Genomic DNA, 15023 nt, shown 5'->3' with positions numbered 1-15023 from the left:
TGTATTCCCAATGTTTTGGTATTCTACATTAATTATGTCTTGGTGTTGATTTTTTCCCCCATCAGTGTATTGTCGCTAGAGGGCAAATGGGCATGTCACGTGACTATACAGAGCTAGCAGAAGCATGCATCAATCGTCCAGTGCTGCCAGTCACATTGCAAACAGTGACATGGGAGTGTCAAAAGAAGAGCAAAGAGGTGGTGTTCATTTTCTGACAGTGGAAGAAGGAGGAGGAACAAACATTCATCAACGAATGTTCCCCAAGTGTATGGTGAACTCTGCATGTCCTTTGCAAGGGTCAAAGCATGGCACAAGCGCTTCAAGGAAGAACGGGAGTCGTTATCTGATGATGCACGGCCTGGAGCACCACACTGCATTACCGATGACATTGTCCAGCTGGTGGATGCACTCATTACCTAGGACCACTAAGTGACAGTGAAAGCCATAGCCGCCGCAGCCAGATTGAGCATCAGAAGTGTTCTCACTGTTATGAAGGAACGACTGCACATGTGCAAAGTGTGTGCCCAGTGGGTGCCCCACAGTCTTCAACCACACCAGGAAGCATGTTGAATGGCCCACTGTCTTGCTCATATGCAACGCTATACTCTGGAAGGGAATGCGTTCCTGGCCCGAGTGGTGTCATGACTTCAAACCAGAATCATAATGACAAAGTCTCCAGCAGAAGCATCCAGGGTCACCACCGCCAAAAAAAGCCAAGGCTATTCACATGAGTGCAGGAAAGGTTATGCTGACATTCTTCTTTGACCAAGATGGCCCCCTTCTGATTCACTTCCTTCAGCAGGGGACAACAGTGAATGCCCAGCGTTACTCGCAAACCATGACCACCCTTTGCCAAGCAATCAAATCAAAATGACCAGGCAATCTCACCAATGGGGTCATTCTGCTCTACGACAACACAAAGCCTCATACAGCCACCAAAGTCGCGGCACTCCTGCATAAATTCAAATGGGAGGTTCTTGGCCACCCTCCATACAGTCCGGACCTCTCTACCTGTGATTACACCATTTTTGGTCCCCTTAAAAAGGCACTGAAGGGCAAACGATTCACCTAGATGATGACGTCCAGCCGTATATGCGGAACTGGTTAACATCGCAGGCCCGGGAATTTTATGAGACAGCCGTTCACCACCCTGTGTCACAGAGGGACGAGTGTCTCAACAGCCAGGGTCGGTACTTCTAACATACAGGTACTGGTTTCTGTAATAATGCCTCTGGCTAGTTTATTTTCGAATGCCCCTTGTACTATACAAATGAGAAAGGTTGCTAGCAAAAATCTCAAAGTTCTTCACTGATTTATTTCATTTTTTATGTTTAGATGTAGCTAGGCTTCAATTTTGTAAATATATATACCATAAAAAGGGGAGAGATTTTTCCCAAAAGTCTCAGAAAGTTCTTGATCGATTTACTTCAAACTTTTGTCAGATACTCTCATAAATATTTGGACAGATAAAACATTGTTAGCAAAAGTCTCAAAAAGTTCTTGATTGATTTACTTCAGATTTTGTAACGATAGTCTAATAAACGTAGGGATGAGCATAGGTTACATACTTTCTAATATATATCTGCTTGATTTGTGACCGCACACACCAGTATGCCGTACTGGTACCTCTGGGGGGGGGGGGGGGGGGAATTATAACTGCAAATTCTGGGGTGTAGCACGATAAAACTTTTTCTGAAGTTAAAGTGATATAAAACAAATGTTGTATTCACTCTTTTAAAATGCTCAGAAAAGTGTCAAAACGACATTTTAACAAGTCTAATTTTCAAAAACATCCTCTGGAAGACCACAGCACTGGGACCTATTTTTTTTACAAATCAAGCACTTTGTGTGTGTGTGTGTGTGTGTGTGTGTGTGTGTGTGTGTGTTTTTTTTTTTTTTTTTTTTTTTTTTTGGCTGGCTTAGTTCAGTTTTTTGTACAACACTCTAGTAAACTTTCAGATGAAGCTACTATCTCAGGTCCAGCAGCAGAAGAGCTCTCTCTCATACCTTGTATATCAGTGATCCCAGCCAATTTACCTAGGAAGGTGAATGACCATAGAGGGGGGAAGCTGCAGATGGACAGAGAGAAGAGGGGGTGGAGAGAGAGAGAGAGATGGAGGAGGAGGGATAAACAAAGATAGGGGAGAGGAGGAGATGGACAGAGAGATCAGGAAGGAGTATTTTAGGATAGAGGGGGGGGGGGGTTTATGATAATAGCTACTATCTCTTTATATATATATATATAAAAGGAAATGTCCTGTCTGCTTCACTCATCAACGCTCAGTCCAAACTGTTAAGGATAGAAACTTGAAATTTGGTGAAGGTGTTGGCCTGATACTGTAAGCATCTTTTAAGAAGAGATTTTTCGGAATTCCATACCTAAGGAGGTGAAAGAGTGCATGAAAGATTTTTTTTCCCCTTCCTTCTTTTTTAATATATCGTTATTAAAGAACTACCAAAGCATTTTTAAAGCTGCTTGTATGAAAATTGGTGTTTGACTTCTCAGTTGGCAGGGAATATGTGTTTTAGCAAATTCAGCCAGTAAAGGGATGAAATAGGATGAAAATTTTATGAAAATATTTATTATGAAAATGTTGAGTCACAGGCAGGCATAACGAAAAGACTACTAAACAAGTAAGCTCATACACTCATCTACTGTCTCTGGCTGCAGAGGCCAGCCAGAGGTAGTGGTTATGTGATCAGTTGCGTTTGCTTGTGTGTTTAGACTGAAAGGTTACATGTTTAGCCATCTTTTTGTTGTGTCTATCTGCGACTCAATATCTCCACTATATGGTGAGTAGCAGTCTATCCTTTTCGTAATATTGTCATTATTCCATGCAGTATATTCTGTTGTTTTATTACGAAAGCATTTTTAGAGTTAAATCTATGAAAATTTTTATTTGGCTTCTCAGTTATAAATAAAAAGAAGTACCTGTTTCAGTGTTTTTGAAAATTCAGCCCCTGTGGGTGTGAAATTGGATGAAAATTTTCATGAAAATATTTCATTATATTATAATATTTTCAAGCTAAACCTATAAAAATTGGTGTTCATCTTCTTGGTTAGAAATAAAGAAATGTGTGTTAGGGTATGAAAGTTTCTATGAAATCACACCAAAAACTCAAAAGGCGGAATTAACAATAACCTACTCCTTCTTCAGCTACCAGAAATGTTCTTTGGTCCAAAGTAAATTTGGAAAAGATCATGGTTCTGTGGCCTTAATTTGCGTGAAAAGCTTAGAAGGTGTTGCAATTTGTGAATTAAACCAAAGAAAGCTATATAGCAGTCACAGCGACAAGTCCTTTGTCAGAATTGCTTAGAAAAAGAGACAGAACTTTAATTCATTAATTTTCCAGTAGGCCTAATATGTGGTTATAAAATAATTTTTGTTGTAATTACTACGCAAATTAATCATTACTGATGATGAAATACACTCCTGGAAATTGAAATAAGAACACCGTGAATTCATTGCCCCAGGAAGGGGAAACTTTATTGACACATTCCTGGGGTCAGATACATCACATGATCACACTGACAGAACCACAGGCACATAGACACAGGCAACAGAGCATGCACAATGTCGGCACTAGTACAGTGTATATCCACCTTTCGCAGCAATGCAGGCTGCTGTTCTCCCATGGAGACGATCGTAGAGATGCTGGATGTAGTCCTGTGGAACGGCTTGCCATGCCATTTCCACCTGGCGCCTCAGTTGGACCAGCGTTCGTGCTGGACGTGCAGACCGCGTGAGACGACGCTTCATCCAGTCCCAAACATGCTCAATGGGGGACAGATCCGGAGATCTTGCTGGCCAGGGTAGTTGACTTACACCTTCTAGAGCACGTTGGGTGGCACGGGATACATGCGGACGTGCATTGTCCTGTTGGAACAGCAAGTTCCCTTGCCGGTCTAGGAATGGTAGATCGATGGGTTCGATGACGGTTTGGATGTACCGTGCACTATTCAGTGTCCCCTCGACGATCACCAGTGGTGTACGGCCAGTGTAGGAGATCGCTCCCCACACCATGATGCCGGGTGTTGGCCCTGTGTGCCTCGGTCGTATGCAGTCCTGATTGTGGCGCTCACCTGCACGGCGCCAAACACGCATACGACCATCATTGGCACCAAGGCAGAAGCGACTCTCATCGCTGAAGACGACACGTCTCCATTCGTCCCTCCATTCACGCCTGTCGCGACACCACTGGAGGCGGGCTGCACGATGTTGGGGCTTGAGCGGAAGACGGCCTAACGGTGTGCGGGACCGTAGCCCAGCTTCATGGAGACGGTTGCGAATGGTCCTCGCCGATACCCCAGGAGCAACAGTGTCCCTAATTTGCTGGGAAGTGGCGGTGCGGTCCCCTACGGCACTGCGTAGGATCCTACGGTCTTGGCGTGCATCCGTGCGTCGCTGCGGTCCGGTCCCAGGTCGACGGGCACGTGCACCTTCCGCCGACCACTGGCGACAACATCGATGTACTGTGGAGACCTCACGCCCCACGTGTTGAGCAATTCGGCGGTACGTCCACCCGGCCTCCCGCATGCCCACTATACGCCCTCGCTCAAAGTCCGTCAACTGCACATACGGTTCACGTCCACGCTGTCGCGGCATGCTACCAGTGTTAAAGACTGCGATGGAGCTCCGTATGCCACGGCAAACTGGCTGACACTGACGGCGGCGGTGCACAAATGCTGCGCAGCTAGCGCCATTCGACGGCCTACACTGCGGTTCCTGGTGTGTCCGCTGTGCCGTGCGTGTGATCATTGCTTGTACAGCCCTCTCGCAGTGTCCGGAGCAAGTATGGTGGTCTGACACACCGGTGTCAATGTGTTCTTTTTTCCATTTCCAGGAGTGTAGATACAGTCATCAAATGGGATTCCGTGTACTGAAATATCCGCTTGAGATAGCCAGATACACTGTATCTAGATGGTCGGATTTGCACATGAACAATGTGTGTAAGAATATATAAATTCTGTTAAATTCATAAAAAGTTTGCAAATCATATATGAAGAATTAAACAATGGAAAATCCAGGATGGAATGTAACAATACCAGAGAAGGAAAGTTACTACTCACCATATAGTGGAGATGCTGAGTCACGATAGGCACAACAAAAAGATTCACACAATTGTAGCTTTCAGCCATAAAAGCCTTTGTCAGCAGTAGACACACACATAGTCATCACCTACTTTGCTCTTCAGAAACATAGACACTAGTCTGACGTTCAGGGTGTCCACTTGGTCTTCGAGAGTAAAAGTTGATGTGCAATTAAATTAACATGTAGCCCATAGGTTTCAGTCTTTTAAAATTGTTTTGCAAATGACAGTCTGTCTGCATTTCATCTCTGCCTTTGAATGGGGCAACTGAAAAGACATGTTGCGTGGAATCTTGCTCTCCACATCCACACATAGAGTGTTACACTATTGGAAATGGGCTGTACACATACCTTAAATGGCTGCTAGTGTTCCAATCACATTGTCATTTCTCTAATTTCCAAGCTCTAAGGTGCCTATAATTAAAAAATGTGAGATCTTGTGATCTATCAGTCACTGCCCTGTAATGTACATTGATAACTAGAAACCGGATTATATGCATCATAGAAACCTTAAAATATGCATGAAAAGTGTCGAAATATGCAACATCAAATAATAAAAAAAAACATGGCAGTTACTGCATGCATTATGTCTGTCGAACCTGTGGGTATCAATTACGAGGAAGAGCACCGGCCATGCGAAAAATTGGTACATTTAGAATGTTGATATCATTTTCGGAATACTTTCTGGAGAGGTTAGGAAGGGGGCCTTTCTGGGATTATTTTCTAAAAGTTTTCAAAATGGGGACACATACCGTGTTCAAGAATTGTTCCTTCTTTGCTATTGTTGTCGGTAACAAGCAGATTCAATGCGAGTGAGATCCAGCGATACAATCAATATATACAGGACCAACTTAAAGATATATTGCACACAGAGGCACGCTCAAAAAATCCATATTATTTTATTTAAAAAACAATGTACAATCATGAATTTTTTTGAACAGCATTAATTTTTATTATTACTATTGGACCAAAGCATCATTTACAATTTATTTTACATTTTTCTACTGTTGTAAACATAAACGACCAAGTGCTGTTTCAAATTTTCAGTAGTAAGATTCTGTCTTTGATCGCTCAAAACATTTTTGTAAGCAGAAAAGGACTGTTCTACAAGAACTGAGGTAACTGGACAGTATTTGAATTTGGATGCTATGTTGGCACGTATTGCTTCTGGTAAAAGTTCATGTGTCCCACTAATAAAACTATCAATTTGGCACAAGGGTTCAAAGCCTGGGTTATTGTTTAAAATGTTTTCAAACTTTTCATTAAGTTTTATTTGGAATACGTCCAGCAATGAGGAGTTCATTAGAATAATTTTATTCATTAACTGAATAGATTCATTCAACACAAAACCTTTAGTTTCAAGCTATTTAATACTTGCAGTTATATGGCAAAAATGAGTGCTAATCACAGCAATGTCTTTTTTATACTGGAATCATTGAAAGCGTCCTTGCAGCGGTAAACTGCCAAAGTCTCTACACTATCGAAGTCATTTACTACCCCACCAATCATTGTAAAACAACACAGCTTCAACCCACGTACCACAGTGAGTTACCACTGGTTCGGTTCATAAAGGCACATATGGTAGTTTTCTTTGTAGGTCTTGATGTGAGCAGGAGCCTTTAGAAACACTTCTTTTGTGGATGAAATCAGTTTATTTACATTCACAAACATGGAACATACTTCTTCAGCAAGGTGATGGACTCCATGAGCAAAGCATGTCACATGAATCAAATTGGAATAAACTACTCTGAGGGCTTTTCCTGCTTTGACTATATAGGGAGCAGCATCTGAAGTAAACACAATCACCCTTTCATCTGCAGAAGATTCTGGACATATTTTTCTAATACCCTCACTCACAAATCTGACGATTGCAGAATGATTTACTTGTTCCAGTTCTTTTCAGGATGCTAAATAGGAAGAAGTCTATTCTTTTAAAGCACCAACAATTAAATTTGCAATGTAACAGCCACAAGTGTCTGCAGTTTCATCAACTGAAATCCAGATAATGCTGTCCTTGAGTTCATTGCGTATTTCTTCCACAACATTTACGTGAACTATCGGTATGTAATTTTTACACGGTGTTGTTTCATCTGGTATATTTTGATTTAAGCAATATTTGCACAGGAAGCCTTTGAGGATAGGGTTTGTAAGTTTGTGAAGAGTAATGTTAAACCACCTTTTTTTGTCACATTTGGACAATCCCTGCTACTGGAACTTTCTGTTGTCAGAAGTTCTTGATGTGGTCGTGGTCCTTTCTTCTGCATTCCTGCGATATGAAGATTTCTCTTGACTTGCTGGTGCATTTGATTCCTGCGATATGAAGATTTCTCTTGACTTGCTGGTGCATTTGAAACTCAAACTCTCTCTCTCTCTCTCTCTCTCTCTCTCTCTCTCTCTCTCTCTCTCTCCTCTTCCACCCCCCCCCCCCCCCTCTTGCTGAAGATGGATGGCACCTGTGGGGAGGGCCCCTGGTTGGATTAGGTGGCATCAGAGCGAATGACACGCCATGAAGCGCACTACATCATCTCTTGCTGGTGGTCCAACACCAACAGTCTTGAAGCAGTCGAGGTCTAACTTTCATGCAAAGAAGTATGACCCCAAATCATTACCTTCCCTGGCCACACCATGGGAGGAACGCCAGGCTAAGGATAGCAGTGAACCTTATTTGACCAGGTACCTACCTCATATGTACAAGAGCTGATGGGGAATCTTTCATGTCAAGAAGCCTCAGTTTTTTGTGGAGTATTTAGAGGACAAGTTTGGGGAGATGGAGGGATTGTCCAAAATGCAATCTGGGTCACTCTCGATAAAAACAGCATCCTCTGCCCAGTCACGGGCATCACTCACCTGTGACAAGCTGGGGGAGGTTTCTGTTTCCATCACACCCCATAACAGCTTAAATATGGTCTAGGGTATTATATTCCACAGGGACCTTCTTTTGCAGTCTGATGATGATCTGCACACCAACATAGAGTGACAAAGTGTTCATTTTGTCCGGCGCATCCATCAGGGTCCGAGGGATAATCAGGTTGCCACCGGTGCCTTCACCTTGGCCTTCTAGGGTGACACATTACCTGAAAGGTGATGGTCTACTGCTGTGATGTAAAACTATATATCCCTCCCTGATGCGGTGTTTTAAGTGCTGGAAGTTCAGGCATATGTCTTTCTGCTGTACTTCCAGTGTCACCTGCTGAGATTGTGGATGTCCTTCACATTCCAGTACTCCATGTGCCCCGCCTTCCATCTGTGTCAACTACGGAGAGCACCATTCCCCTTGCTCACCAGACTGCAGGATTCTACAGAAAGAAAGGAAAATTATGAAATACAAGACCCTGGACTGACTAACTTACACTGAGGCTAAGAGGAAATTTGAACAGGCTACATCCTGTGCGTATGACATCCACAAATGCCACCGCTATGACAATGGTTCTAGCTCTTTCAGCTCAATCATTTACAGTTGGCTCTCAGAGCTGTAAGACTCCACCTGCCCTCTTGATGGAGGGAGGCACTTCTATCCCTGTTGCTCCTTCACCACCTACTTCGGGAGCAACGCCCCCCAACCATGGGGACATCATTCTCCACTTCTCAGGCTTGCTAGGAAGGGTTCCCTTGGGTCACTACCTTCCCAGGTTTCTAAGAGTGGCAAAGCAGACACCTGCCAGTGGCTGAAGCACCCACAGGTAGCTGCAAACCTAGGCTGAAGCTTTGTCTGGACCTTTCACATGGCTCTAAGGACTCGGTTAACCCTGCGGCTCTCCACTGTCACTTCCTCTTGATTCTTGACATGTCCCAGAACTCTGAAGTGGTATACACCAACGGCTCGATAGCTGATGGTCACATTGGCTTTGCCTGTGTTCACAGAGAACATATTGAACAGCACTCCTTGCCAGATGGCTGCAGTGTTTTCACTGCAGAGCTGGCGGTCATATCTTGTGCTCTTGAGCACATCCGCTCATGCCCTGGCAAGTCATTTCTTCTTTGTACTGACTCCTTGAGCAGCCTACAAGCTATCGACCAGTGCTACTTGCACATCCTTTGGTAGCGATGATCCAGGAGTCCATCTATGCCCTGGAACGGCCCAGTCATTCAGTGGTGTTTGTCCGGACCCCAGGACACATCAGCATTCCAGGCAGTGAACAGGCCGACCAAACAGGCTACATGGAAACCGCTAATGGAGATCAGCATCCCTGTAACTGTCCTGCGTTCATTATTACACTGCAAGGTTTTTCGAATTTGGGAGACGGAATGGCATAACCTCAGTACACACAGCAAACTGCGTGTCATTAAGGAGACTACGAATGTGTGGAAGTCTTCCATGTGGGTCTCTCACAGGGACTATGTGGTTCTCTGCTGGCTCCACATTGGCCACGCTTGGGTGACCCACGGCTATCTCCTGCGCCGTACAGACTCACCTCAGTGTCGATGCAGCGCCCGGTTGACAGCACCCATATTCTGTTGTGCTGTAGTGCTTCAACTGCCCTGCAACATCATCATCGGTTACCGGACTGGTTACTGTTAATTTTAGCAGACCACACCTCATTGGCTGATTTGGTTTTACATTTTAAATGTGAGTGTGGGTTTTATCATTCTATTTGAGTTTTAGCGCGTGTCCTTTGTCCCTCCGTGTCCTCCACCCTAGTGCTTTTAGGCTGGAGGTTTTAATGTGTTGCAGAGTGTCTGCCTTATCCTTTTTATTCTCGTGATCAGCCAGCTATGGTCATCTTATCTCTTGTTTTAATCCCTTCTCCTGTTTATGGCATGTCTCTGTGGTTTTCTTATCCTGTTTTTTCCATTATAGTGTTTGTTGCCCGTCTGTTACTCTTGTGGTTTTTTTCCTTTCTCCCTGTTTTGTGTTGTAAGTCTTGTGTGTTTTATTCTCACCCTTGTGGAATTATTTTAATAGGAACAAGGGACCGATGACCTAGCGTTTTGGTCCCTCCCTCCCTCTTTAAACCAAATAACCATCCAACCAACTAGAACATCACCTACATACGCAACACCACCTTCAACAGTATCTACCATGTCTGTCAGATGTAAGAGGGTTTTAGTACTAAGATCCCAGAGCTACAGGACATTTATGGAGCCTTGAGGACAGTCCTTGGTAATATTTTTGATTACCTTTTTCCACCTCCATGTCAATATACAACACATCCACTACAGTAATTGGCCAGTCTCTATTTCAGACATTTGGGGGTTCTGAGATCTCAGAAGTGTGAGAACATTGCAGGCTGCCATAACTTGTCGAGTCCACCTTTGATGCCAATCATGAGTGGAGTTGCATATTTAGAAGTCAAATTTTCTACATTTGGAAGACCTCTATTAACTGCATTATCTATAGCATCCCTGAATATGGAAGTTAATAGGAATATAAAAAAAGGGAGGAAGGTTTATCTGTTTAGCAAGAGTAATAGAAGGCAGATTTCAGACTACCTAACAGATCAAAACGAAAATTTCTATTCCGACACTGACAATGTTGAGTGTTTATGGAAAAAGTTCAAGGCAATCGTAAAATGCGTTTTAGACAGGTACGTGCCGAGTAAAACTGTGGGGGACGGGAAAAAACCACCGTGGTACAACAACAAAGTTAGGAAACTACTGCGAAAGCAAAGAGAGCTTCACTCCAAGTTTAAACACAGCCAAAACCTCTCAGACAAACAGAAGCTAAACGATGTCAAAGTTAGTGTAAGGAGGGCTATGCGTGAAGCGTTCAGTGAATTCGAAAGTAAAATACTAGGTACCGACTTGACAGAAAATCCTAGGAAGTTCTGGTCTTACGTTAAATCAGTAAGTGGCTCGAAACAGCATGTCCAGACACTCCGGGATGATGATGGCATTGAAACAGAGGATGACAAGCGTAAAGCTGAAATACTAAACACCTTTTTCCAAAGCTGTTTCACAGAGGAAGACCGCACTGCAGTTCCTTCTCTAAATCCTCGCACAAACGAAAAAATGCCTGACATTGAAATAAGTATCCAAGGAATAGAAAAGCAACTGGAATCACTCAACAGAGGAAAGTCCACTGGACCTGACGGGATACCAATTCGATTCTACACAGAGTACGCGAAAGAACTTGCCCCCCTTCTAACAGCCGTGTACCGCAAGTCTCTAGAGGAACGGAAGGTTCCAAATGATTGGAAAAGAGCACAGGTAGTCCCAGTCTTCAAGAAGGGTCGTCGAGCAGATGCGCAAAACTATAGACCTATATCTCTGACGTCGATCTGTTGTAGAATTTTATAACATGTTTGTTGCTCGAGTATCATGTCGTTTTTGGAAACTCAGAATCTACTATGTAAGAATCAACATGGATTCCGGAAACAGCGATCATGTGAGACCCAACTCGCTTTATTTGTTCATGAGACCCAGAAAATATTAGATACAGGCTCCCAGGTAGATGCTATTTTTCTTGACTTCCGGAAGGCGTTCGGTACAGTTCCACACTGTCGCCTGATAAACAAAGTAAGAGCCTACGAAATATCAGACCAGCTGTGTGGCTGGATTGAAGAGTTTTTAGCAAACAGAACACAGCATGTTGTTATCAATGGAGAGACGTCTACAGACGTTAAAGTAACCTCTGGCGTGCCACAGGGGAGTGTTATGGGACCATTGCTTTTCACAATATATATAAATGACCTAGTAGATAGGGGGAAGTTCCATGCGGCTTTTCGCGGATGATGCTGTAGTATACAGAGAAGTTGCAGCATTAGAAAATTGTAGCGAAATGCAGGAAGATCTGCAGCGGATAGGCACTTGGTGCAGGGAGTGGCAACTGACCCTTAACATAGACAAATGTAATGTATTGCGAATACATAGAAAGAAGGATCCTTTATTGTATGATTATATGATAGCGGAACAAACACTGGTAGCAGTTACTTCTGTAAAATATCTGGGAGTATGCGTGCGGAACGATTTGAAGTGGAATGATCATATAAAATTAATTGTTGGTAAGGCGGGTACCAGGTTGAGATTCATTGGGAGAGTCCTTAGAAAATGTAGTCCATCAACAAAGGAGGTGGCTTACAAAACACTCGTTCGACCTATACTTGAGTATTGCTCATCAGTGTGGGATCCGTACCAGATCGGGTTGACGGAGGAGATAGAGAAGATTCAAAGAAGAGCAGCGCGTTTCGTCACAGGGTTATTTGGTAACCGTGATAGCGTTACGGAGATGTTTAACAAACTCAAGTGGCAGACTCTGCAAGAGAGGCGCTCTGCATCGCGGTGTAGCTTGCTCACCAGGTTTCGAGAGGGTGCGTTTCTGGATGAGGTATCGAATATATTGCTTCCCCCTACTTATACCTCCCAAGGAGATCACGAATGTAAAATTAGAGAGATTAGAGCGCGCACAGAGGCTTTCAGACAGTCGTTCTTCCCGCGAACCATACGCGACTGGAACAGGAAAGGGAGGTAATGACAGTGGCACGTAAAGTGCCCTCTGCCACACACCGTTGGGTGGCTTCCGGAGTATAAATGTAGATGAAAATGTAGATGTAGATATAGACTCCTTTTTCTGAATCAATATTGGCGCTTATTTAAACCCAAGAGGCCCCTGTGCACTTGCGCTTGCAACTGGTTATGATGCATATGCTCCTGGACCATGTCGTGTCCCCCCACCCTTTTGTGGATACTTGCTTGGCCACTAGAGGGCCCCAGCCCTTGCATTGCTACTTCCCTTTGTGCCGCAAGTCTATTCTTGTACTATTCTTATTTCCTCTCTTCTATTCTATTGGTCGGTATTCTTGGTACCATTTGTCCTTGGACCTAGTCTGTGATTTTGGACACTCGTTTTCTTCCTTTCAGCATTCTACAACTTTTCATTCTTAACTATATGGCCCACTTGTTGGATTTTATGTGCTACTCTGTCTCCAAATTTTACGGAAGTGCATATCATGCAGGGAAGGTAACCCAGCGCGACATTTATTCCATCTCTTGTGCCTTCTTCTTGTGTACTGTTCCTTTCTTGCAAAGTTACTATGCCCAAAACACAATACGGTAGCCATTCTGTTGCGGAGGGCTCATCAAGTACCTGGATGCCAATATCCCTCCGTGTGCATACTGGGGGGAGTCATCCAAGGTGTGGAAAGGGTCCTTCTGGATATCATGAAGGGTACAGGGTGCAGCCAACTGCAGGTGGTGGCTCATGTCGGCACTAATGATGTGTGTCGCTAAAGATCGGAAGAGATTCTCTCTGGTTTCCGGCGGCTATCTGAGTTGGTGAAGACTGCCAGTCTTGCTAGTGAGATGAAGGCAGAGCTCTCCATCTGCAGCATCGTCGACAGGACCAATTTCAGACCTTCGGTACAAAGCCGAGTGGAGGGTCTGAATCAGAGGCTCAGATGGTTCTGCGACTGTGTAGGCTGCGGATTCCTTGACTTGACGCCATAGGGTGGTGGGGTTTCGGTTTCCACTAAATAGGTCAGGTGTCCACTACACACAGGAGGCAGCTACACGGGTAGCAGGAGTTGTGTGGCGTGGAGTGGGCGGTTTTTTAGGTTAGACAGTCTTGGGGGAGATCAAAAAGGGCTCTAGTCCCAAAGATTACAGGGTAAAGAAACGACGAGAATCGACCAAGCAACAATCAGTATTGTAGTTGTAAATTGTCGTAGCTGTGTTGGAAAAGTACCAGAGCTTCGAGTGCTGATAGAAAGCACTGAAGCTGAAATAATTATAGGAACAGAAAGCTGGCTAAAGCCGGAGATAAATTCTGCTGAAATTTTTACAGAGGCGCAAACTGTGTTCAGAAAGGATAGATTAAATAAAGTAGGTGGTGGTGTGTTTGTGTCTGTTGGTAGTAGTTTATCTTGTAGTGAAGTTGAAATAGATAGTTCCTGCGAATTACTATGGGTGGAGGTTATACTCAACAGATGTACCAAAATAATAATTGGCTCCTACTACCGACCCCCCGACTCAGATGATATAATAGCTGAACACTTCGAAGAAAACTTGAATCTCATTACAAATAAGTACCCCACTCATACAGTTATAATTGGGGGAGACTTCAATCTACCTCGATTTGTTGACGAAAATACCTGTTCAAAGCCGGTGGTAGATGGAAAACATCTTCCGAAATTGTACTGAATGCTTTCCCTGAGAATTAATTTGAACAATTGGTTCATGAGCCCACATGAATTGTAAATGGTTGTGAAAATACACTTGACCTCTTAGCCACAAATTATCCCGATCTAATAGAGCACATCATGACAGATACAGGGATTAGTGAACACAAGGTCATTGTAGCGAGGCTGAAAACCATATCAACCAAAACCACTAAAAATAAATGCAAAATATATCTATTTAAAATAGCAGATAAAAATTCGCTTGATGCCTTCCTAAGAGTGAGTCTCCATCCTTCCAAGCTAATTATGTAAGTGTAGACCAGATATGGCTTGAATTCAAAGATACAATATCGACAGCAATAGATAGATTCATTCCACATAAGTTAATAAGAGACGAGACTGATCCACCATGGTACACAAAACACGTCAGAACACTTGCAGAACAACGAAAAAAGCATGCCAAATTCAGAAGAACGCAAAATCCCCAAGACTGGCCAAGTTTCACAGAAGCTTGAAATTTAGTGTGGACGTCAATGCGAGATGCTTTTAATAGTTTCCACAATGAAATATTGTCTCAAAATATGGCAGAAAATCCAAAGAGATTCTGGTCGTATGTAAAGTACACCAATGGCAAAAAAAACAGTCAAATACTGTCACTGCGTGATATCGATGGAAATGTTACCGATGATGGTGCCACTAAAGCAGAGTTACTAAATACAGTTTTCCGTAATTCCTTCACGAAAGAAGACGAAGTAAATATTCCAGAATTCGAAACCAGAACAGCTGTTAGCATGAGTGACATAAAAGTAGATATCTTAGGTGTTGCGAAACAACTCAAATCACTTAAGAAAGGCAAGTCTTCTGATCCAGATGGTATACC

General features: G+C 43.5%; 1 protein-coding gene across 1 annotated transcript in view; it reads left to right on the top strand.

The window, feature by feature from the left end:
* Positions 1 to 15023, top strand: part of LOC126190993 (mRNA cap guanine-N7 methyltransferase) — a 137986-nt gene that overhangs the window by 82482 nt on the left and 40481 nt on the right. The gene's annotated exons all lie outside the window — the stretch shown is intronic.

Source organism: Schistocerca cancellata, chromosome 6 (genome assembly GCF_023864275.1).
Source record: "Schistocerca cancellata isolate TAMUIC-IGC-003103 chromosome 6, iqSchCanc2.1, whole genome shotgun sequence".
NCBI lineage: Eukaryota > Metazoa > Arthropoda > Insecta > Orthoptera > Acrididae > Schistocerca > Schistocerca cancellata.
The sequence above is the reverse complement of the archived record's forward strand: the minus strand, read 5'-3'. Positions and strand labels throughout refer to the sequence as shown.